Raw genomic sequence first — 9,003 nt, 5'->3', positions numbered from 1 at the left:
TTCAGCGTTCCTGATGAAGGTAAATAAAAAAAGCACTTCAGAAGCATCAAATATATATAGATCTATAAAGTGTTGATTTAATTTTTTTTCCAATAATTCGATTCATTACTTGGCTGGTTTTCAAACTTAAGTCCAGCATCCGGAATAGGAGGAACAGATGTCCATAATGGCTTTCATCTCAATACTAGTCCGAAAATGGGAAGCGGAAAAACATTATTAAAATGAGTGCGTTAATTTCTAAGGAAAGCTTATAGACTTTATCACATAAAGCGAAATAACATAAACGATCTCGAAACATAAACTATATTATGGCAATATAGTTATCCAGACATCGGGTCAAATACTTTTAAAAGGAATTAATTGCATTTCAAAGGTTCAATTAAATTGTTAAAAGGTTCAATTAGATAGCAATAAATTGATTATTTTTCTTTACAATTAATTCAGAAAGTAATTAATTACATTACTAATTACATTTTCAAATATACAGAATGGACATTACTAGTGAACATGACGCTGTATATCATACAGAACAGAAATCAGAAGTTTGGTTGACTGTACTGGCCGGACCAGCGAGTTTAACCAAGATGACTGGGTTTATGTAAAGATAAAACAATCAGGAGCTGACTTTTATTTCACTACCAATCCAAATGGTGAAAAACTGAAAATACAAATATAAATACAATTTTACAATGTGTTCAATGATAATTAAAGTCCATTAAAATACGGATAAACAGTTCGTAGATATATAAAGCTGTTAATGTTCTTTATAATAATAAATAGATGAATATTCTTGCACACGTCGGGTTCTGTCTGAATTAAATTGTGTAATCGCAGATACGAACAGTTTGAACGGTTAAATGTTCATAGTTTCTTTATAACATAGGAAAACATATTAAAACAGTTCATCGCTGATGTAAAGACATAATTTGTAATGTTTTAAAGGTAACTCACGCTGTGGTTAGCCACGAATTGTTCCTTTGGACAACGTGTCCGCTGAATGTTCCTTGCAGTTGTGCACACGGCCTGCTGAGCAGTTTTCGTCACTCAGAAGAGAGGAGAAAGTAACATGGGTTCCTACACTGTCCTGTATAAAACTCCTAAAACTGGAGCATATAAAGTGATGTACGCAATGAAACATAAACAATATAAAATGATGATCACATGACGAACAAATGATGAATGAGTTCCAGAACACTCCCCGTCTGAGGTCTATCTGACATCACTATTCCGTTATTAAAACAAATAAAATGTTAAATATATAACAGCCGTCCAAAGTTCCACTTATATGAACTTGGAAGTAATCCAACGGGAGGCTGGGTATTTCACAGCTTCTTTCCTAGATAAGGTGGTGTTTCCGACGAGATCGCGGCGATCTAAGATCCAATTCCATGGCTGTAGTTCTGATGGAAGAATCTCCTTTCGACACAGATATGCGATCCAACGAGGACGTCTTGCGAAACGGACGCTTTCCTTTACGTTTACGGCATACAGTAGACCAGCCGGTGCCATGTTCCTTTTTCTCTGTGACTTAAGTCGGAATTGTCTATTCTACTTTCCTCTTGTCCTTGCGTATCTAAAGGCAAATTGAAGCTTTCCTTGGGAATTGAATGTTTTCGGATGTACTTTTCTTTGTCGGCATTCACTTTTGGTGATGTTGCTTCCGAAACGAACTTTTCGGCTTCTGCAAATTTGACGATCGAAGTCGCTGATTTCGTTTTTGGTTGCCCATGTAAACGGGGATATTGTTTAAACGAATCAGTTCGAATTCCATTTGACTGGGTGTTGGTTTTATTACACTCAGGTAATTTCTTTGTATGTGGTTTCACAACACTGCAAGTTGAATTCGTTTCCTTTGTAGTGAGTTCAAGGTGAACATGTTGCCTATCGGAGCGTATTTCACCAACGATAATCCAACCCAAGTTTAACTTTTGCGCAAATGGAGCCTTTGGTGGTCCCAGACGTTGATCAAGGACGTGGTGTGCCTCTATTAGGTCTCTTCCAATGAGCAATAGGATTTTGCATTTTCCATCAATCGGGAGAATATTTTTTTGTAGTTCTTGCAAGTGTTGATATTACAATATATCCTCAGGTGTAGCAATTTCGTTCCGATTATTGGGTATGTTATCGCATTCAATCAGTTCAGGCAGATTGAATCTAGTATTGTCTTGTACAGACTTTACGACAAAGCCGTTTCCTCGTTTACCGGAAGTAACCTTGCTGCCGGAGCATGTTGATAACATATAGTCTTTTGTTTCTTCCTGTACGTTGAATAGGCTGAAGAATTCAGGAGCGGCGAGAGACCGGTTGCTTTGGTCGTCAACATGCGAATTACTTTGTCCTGATTATTTTTGTGAAAGACATTCACAGGAAGTATCTTGGCACAAGATTTACTACTGTTGCCATCTTTGCAGATATCTGTGCAAGTTGAACTAACAGAGATTAGCTTGGTTTCAGCTTACTCAAGTTGCTCCCCGCCGTAGGCTGTATCAATTAGCTCCCCGCCGTCGACTGATCTAGGCGGTGAAGGCGGTGCACCTTTGGGTTGGTACACTCGATTTGTGTTTTATGCGGTGGTGTGTTGTTTACTTCCGCATTCATTGCAACTGATACTTGCGTTGCAATCACGACTTCTGTGCATAGTCGAATCACAGCATTTGTAACAAAGATTGTTTTGCCTCAACAGTTCCTTGCGTTCCTCGATTGATTTGGCACGGAACGCTCGGCATTCGTTTAAGGTATGCTTTGTATTATGCAAAATGCAAAGACTTTGTTGATCACTGCTGTCTCCAGGTTGCTGTTCAACTGCTGTCTTATGAACATTGACTTTAGAATATGTTTGAGGTGTGAACTTTGGCGCAGCACCTTTTGTACTTGGTGTGATTCTTGACCCAAAAATGAACCCAGGATCGTTCTTTATTTTGCTAATTTCCCTGATGAAGGCAGACAATTCTGTGAAAGGCGGAAAGGCAACTTCGTATTTAGACTTGTATCTTGAAGCCCTTGTTATCCACTTTTCTTGGAGTCCATATGGCTGTTTTTCCACAATTGGATTTATCCCGGACGAAGAGTCGAAATAAGCTAGCAAACATCCCAGCTTGGGATTTTCCTTGTGATATTCTATTTCTGATAGGATGTCAGACAAGTCATAAAGACGTGCGCTGTCTTTGTTCGTCAAGGTAGGAAAGTTGACGAGTTTACTTGTGAGACAAGCCTCCAACATTTCTGGAGCACCATATCGCTCATCAAGTCTCTGCCATAACCTCTGTAGGCCTCTTGTTGGGTTGTTGGCATTTGATGCCCTTATACTCATGGCATGTTTAGCAGACTCTGGACCGAGCCACTTGATCAGAAGATCAATCTGTTCCGAGTCAGAAACTTGTAGCTCGTTTGTCACGTTTTTAAAGCTTGCTTTCCATGTATGGAAGGATTCTGCCCGGTCATTAAAGCTTGTTAACCGGGAGAATAGTAGGTCCTTGCGTAGAAGAAATCTAGTTATCTCTGATGTAGGATTAATTGGTTGCAGGTGTGTAGCGGGGATCTCTTCTTTAACACCCTGTTTCTGGTGTTCAGCAGGGATCTCATCTGAAAGGCCTAGTTTTTGTATGCTGGTTACTATTCCCAGATCTGGGATTAAGGTAACTTCCGGTGACTTAGTATCGGAAGGCAAGACAGCAGATGTATGTGACGGCAAGTTCAGTGCCACGGATGGCACGAACGCTGGTGCTTCATGACTCAGCTCAATCTTAACAGGAATTTACTTTATCCTTTGAGGTCCTGTTACTTCCCGTACAGCAGTTGGTACAGGATGCTTATTGACGAAATCTTTCACACGCTGGAGAGGGTCTTCCGTTTCATCAGGGAGATCGCTAAATGCTTGGCTGTCGTCGTATTCCAGGATACGAGCCTCTACTTCTGCGGCTGCAGCTTCTCTCTGTGCTTCAAGAAGGTTAAATTTGGCTTTCAGCTCGGCCTTTTCCCGGCTTACTCGTGCGGCTTCTTGTTGCATTTGAGCCTTCCTGCGCATGGCCTCTTGTTCTAATTGCACTTTTCTGTGAGCGGCCTCCTGTTCTAGCTGAACTGTTCTCTGTGCGGCCTCCTGTTCTAGTTGAACTTTACGTTGAGCGACTTCCTGTTCCATTTCAGCCTTTTTGCGTGCAGCTTCTTGCTCCATTTCGGCCTTTTTTCGTGCTGCTTCCTGTTCCATTTCAGTTTGTCTAAACAGGGCTTGTTACTCTAACATTGCCTCCTGTTGTAGGATAAGGGCATGTTTTTCGACAAAGGCTATTTTAGACTTGGCAGCCTCTGCCTTGGCACGCTTTCTCCGTGCTAGGCTTGACATGTCTGACACGTTAGAGCTACCGCTGTGTGAGGTTTTCTTACCCTTTGAGGTCTTTGTTTTAGTGGATTTGGCCTTTGTTAGGGCGAGGCGATGCTCGTGTAGTTTTTCCATAACCAGTTCCACTTCGGACAGACGAAAATCCAATGAGAGATTACATGCTTCTATTTCTTTTTGACTCTCCGATGTTCTGGTCCTTTTCAGGAAGTCCAGGAATTCATCTGTGAGCCTACGATAATTATTACAGGCTTTAACAAGTTTGTCTTGGGCTGTTAGGAGTTGCTGGAGCTCGTTAGGAGGCGTGGTGACTTCCAATAACTGGGATTCAATGTCTGTCCAGAGAGCCTCTTGTTCCTGACAGAACTTGTCACGTTTTTCTGTGAACGCTCCTTTTCCTTTTTCCGTGAGGTCACGTACTCGCCTAGTCTCGGGATTTTCATCTGAATTTGTTGTATTAGATGGATTTTCTAATAGTTCAGGGACATCTCCCTCTTGGGGCTGAACCTCTTCTTGCTGTTCCACTTGACTGGGATCCATGGTGACTCAACGTTGTTGGGTTGCTGCCTAGTACACACAAGTTATGTAGTCCACTGTCAGTGTAAAGGTATTTACGTTGCTACATAGTCGTTCCTTGTCTGGATATGTAAAGACAGGTTGTCGTCAATTTACTAGCACGAAACGTTGTCGTTGAAACTACGTTATGGGTCTGCTGACTGTCGTGGAGTGGCGTACGTTATCCAAGAAAAACAACAGGCAAGTTGTAGCTTTTTCACTGTACTGGCCGGACCAGCGAGTTTAACCAAGATGACTGGGTTTATGTAAAGATAAAACAATCAGGAGCTGACTTTTATTTCACTACCAATTCAAATGGTGAAAAACTGAAAATACAAATATAAATACAATTTTACAATGTGTTCAATGATAATTAAAGTCCATTAAAATACGGATAAACAGTTCGTAGATATATAAAGCTGTTAATGTTCTTTATAATAATAAATAGATGAATATTCTTGCACACGTCGGGTTCTGTCTGAATTAAATTGTGTAATCGCAGATACGAACAGTTTGAACGGTTAAATGTTCATAGTTTCTTTATAACATAGGAAAACATATTAAAACAGTTCATCGCTGATGTAAAGACATAATTTGTAATGTTTTAAAGGTAACTCACGCTGTGGTTAGCCACGAATTGTTCCTTTGGACAACGTGTCCGCTGAATGTTCCTTGCAGTTGTGCACACGGCCTGCTGAGCAGTTTTCGTCACTCAGAAGAGAGGGGAAAGTAACATGGGTTCCTACACTGTCCTGTATAAAACTCCTAAAACTGGAGCATATAAAGTGATGTACACAATGAAACATAAACAATATAAAATGATGATCACATGAAGAACAAATGATGAATGAGTTCCAGAACATTGACAAATGTTTTCTGTTTGCTTCTCTGTTATCAGCTTTATCCACTCAATACCGCTGCAAATGTTTGCACCTGTCCTAAGTCCGGAATCTGATGTACAGCAGTTGTCGTCTTTTTATGTAGTTCATACGTGTTTCTCGTTTCTCGTTTTTATATAGATTATACCGTTGGTTTTCCCGTTTGAATGGTTTTACACTAGTATTTTTTTGGGCCCTTTATAGCTTGCTGTTCGGTGTGAGCCAATTCTTCTTGTTGAAGGCCGTACCTTGACCTATAATGGTTTACTTTTCTGAATTGTTACTTGAATGGAGAGTTGTCTCATTGGCACTCATACCACATCTTCCTATATCTAAATACAGAGAATTCTAATTATCATCAAAAGAAAACTGGACAAAGATCACCAAATATTTTGGAAATAGCTCGGCAACTGTACAGCAAGTTCGTAAAATATTTCAATGCACAATTCTTTCTCCACACCCATAATATAGATGTAGGACCCTGAACCGCAATGGGTACGCTGATGTGCGATTGTTTGACGCTATAGTGTGTTTTTTTTATCACGCTGAAGTGCGATGGTGGCATATTGTGACGCTATCTTGTTGATAGCTACGCCGAAGTGCGATGGTTTAACACTGAACTGCGATGGACTTCATAAACTATATCTTTAATGCTTTTCATGTCGATGTAGAAGTCAATGTGTTTGTTAGAAGCAGTTTTTCGGGCTTTTAAGTTAATAAAGGGCTAATAGATTTTTATTAATTCGGGAAACGGGATGTAGTTGGTGTAAGGGGAAATTAATCTACAAAAGGTCTTTATTACGTACATTGGTCGCGTCATTCTCTAAATGCATAGTGGTCCACAGACTCTAGTTATTATAATATAACGGTAAACGAGGACCTCAAGAGAAAAACATAGTAAGGATGAATGATAACGCATAATTATGTCCACACGCAGAAAATCATAGACTCTGAGGAAAAACTCTCATTAAGATACAAAGACCTTGTTGATAAATATTCCGTATTAACTTCACAAATTATACATGATGGTCTTGAACTATATAATTCTAGGTACTAACGTTGTTTATCATCTTAATTACGTAATATAGAGTTCATTTATGTCTCTTTGTAAATTATTACCTTCACTATTTAGTCAGGTTTTGGTAATATCCCTTTGGCGTGGCTCGGTACTTATACATCCCGTCACTGTGTTATTGTACGATCGTCAATTTTTGTATGCTTGCCTTTCGTGTTTGCTTATGTGCTTTGTCTACATGCCATTTTGGTTTTTCTTTGTTGACATATTTGTTTGTTCTTATAGTGATTATGATTATAACCCATTGTTAACTGCTGAACCACTATATTTACATTTTTACCTATTATGTCTTTGTTTCGTTCAGACATTGTTGTCAATATAATGGAATTATATGCGACTGTCATACACGTGGGAGGTTTAGCTTGCTAAAAAAACAAGTTTAATCCATCATTTTACACTCGAAAAGAGCCAAATAAATATGTTTTCTGTATTTAGATTTTTGAAATCATAACATATTTTTAAATTTGAGGTGCACATTTGTAATGCATATATAAAAATTGTAGAACATTTGAAGGCTCTGGGTTTAAACCGTAGGCTTGCTTACGTAGAAACGGTAATGCTAATAATCTTTATTCAGATAAAAGCAATATGTACAAATACATAATACAACCTTAAAATATAGCAATGGTTGTGACTTAAGGTACCTCTAATGCCTTAACTCAAGGATGACCAATGAAAACAAACAAACTTATTTACAATGGGGTTTATAGTCTTGATAATGAAATAAATAATTTATCATTCAATTTCACAGCAATAAAAAGTATCCATGAATCATAGCTTAAAACATTCGTATAAAAAGCAATCTAATAAAATATAAAATCTGCATCTGACATTGACATGAGTTTACTCATTACAGTGGGATATCCAGTGAACGAAAACAAAACAAAATTCACTCTTCTTATGATATATAGAGTCGACAAAGTCAAAAATAAAACAATGCCGGTGACGATACTGATCAAAAGTTATTTCCAAATAATGATTGTTCATTTTAAATAAATCAATTGTTAAACTGTGTTATTAGAAATATACATGCAAATACACGATGTTTCATGTTCAGTATTTATCGAGATAATTGCATTAGAAGCTTGTGAAACTGAAATTTAAAAACTGCCAATCTTTGCTGCATATTGATAAAAAAAATCATGAACATACAAAATCTAAAGATCTTTCAGGTCAATAATTTTCGGAGTGTTCCACAAAGTCCTTAACATGTTACAAGTTCCCAAAGTATACTTATTTTTTCACACTTAAGTTATCGAGCACACCGGTCTGCTCTTGTCACATGTACATTCAATAGAGAAATATTGTCTTTTTGTGAATATAAAAATTTAAAAGTCTGTCTGTGCAGGTTAAGAAATTAAAGGTAACTAAGTTTATAAAGTAGGTATCTTTCTACTATTTTTTATACAATTTAAGAAAAGGTCGTCTCGATTTTTGTACATGTATTTGCGGTCTTCTCGATCTATTCACATTCAATGTTTACATCGAGATAAGGTCGGTTTGAATTTGCTTAGTAACTTAATTTGAAAAGTGCCAATCTTTGCTGCATATCAATCGATTCCTTTGGAATTTTTTCCCTGACTTTCTCTGATCTAGCTGTATATATATATTCGGATAATTAGCATGTTCCGGAAAGGTATACAGCCAGCAGAAAAATAAATTGAAGTTGGTATTCCAGGAATTTATTCGCATAGCAACATTTTAAACCAATTCTACTTCAAGCTTTTATAGCCTGCTGTACTCGTCGTTTGCTACTTAAGGAGGGAAATGATAACATTGGATGGAAGTTTTGTTTTTATTTCAACTTATTTCTGCTTTTACTATTTACCAGAACGTTTTTCCCGTGAATCCATAATTGATAGCGTCCTTCCTAAAATGGGACAAACATTGAGAAGATCTAGTTTTCAATATTTACAGGGGAGGTAATATTTTGTCACTAGATTTCCCACTGATTAGGTGTTTTTTTTACATCATACTTAAATTTCATTTTTGAATTCACATGAATATTTTACATGATCGGGCAAAACATTCCACTTTTTAATACCACTTAAACAGAAAGAAGAAGATTCTACACCTTTGACATTTGGAACATAAAAAATGTAAGCAGTTGTTCTAGTATTCCTATTCGAGGAAATTCTTTTTTTAAGTATTCTGGACATTTG

At 37.8% G+C, this 9,003-nt stretch overlaps 1 long non-coding RNA gene across 2 annotated transcripts; it reads right to left on the bottom strand.

Annotated features, from left to right (window-relative positions):
• Positions 1–612: 612 nt before the first annotated feature.
• Positions 613–5,744, bottom strand: LOC127704432 (uncharacterized). 2 transcript variants are annotated; one of them, XR_007983275.1, is made up of 2 exons: positions 5,508–5,744; positions 613–658 (listed from the first exon to the last, which is right to left on the bottom strand). It is a non-coding gene; the product is annotated as an uncharacterized LOC127704432 (long non-coding RNA). The 2 variants fall into 2 exon arrangements; XR_007983274.1 differs by lacking the exon at positions 5,508–5,744 and adding an exon at positions 952–1,512.
• Between the last annotated feature and the right edge of the window lie 3,259 nt (positions 5,745–9,003).

The sequence above is a fragment of the Mytilus californianus genome, unplaced genomic scaffold, assembly GCF_021869535.1.
Source record: "Mytilus californianus isolate M0D057914Y unplaced genomic scaffold, xbMytCali1.0.p SCAF_6, whole genome shotgun sequence".
NCBI lineage: Eukaryota > Metazoa > Mollusca > Bivalvia > Mytilida > Mytilidae > Mytilus > Mytilus californianus.
Note: the sequence above shows the minus strand (reverse complement) of the source record. Positions and strands in the feature narration are given on the sequence as shown.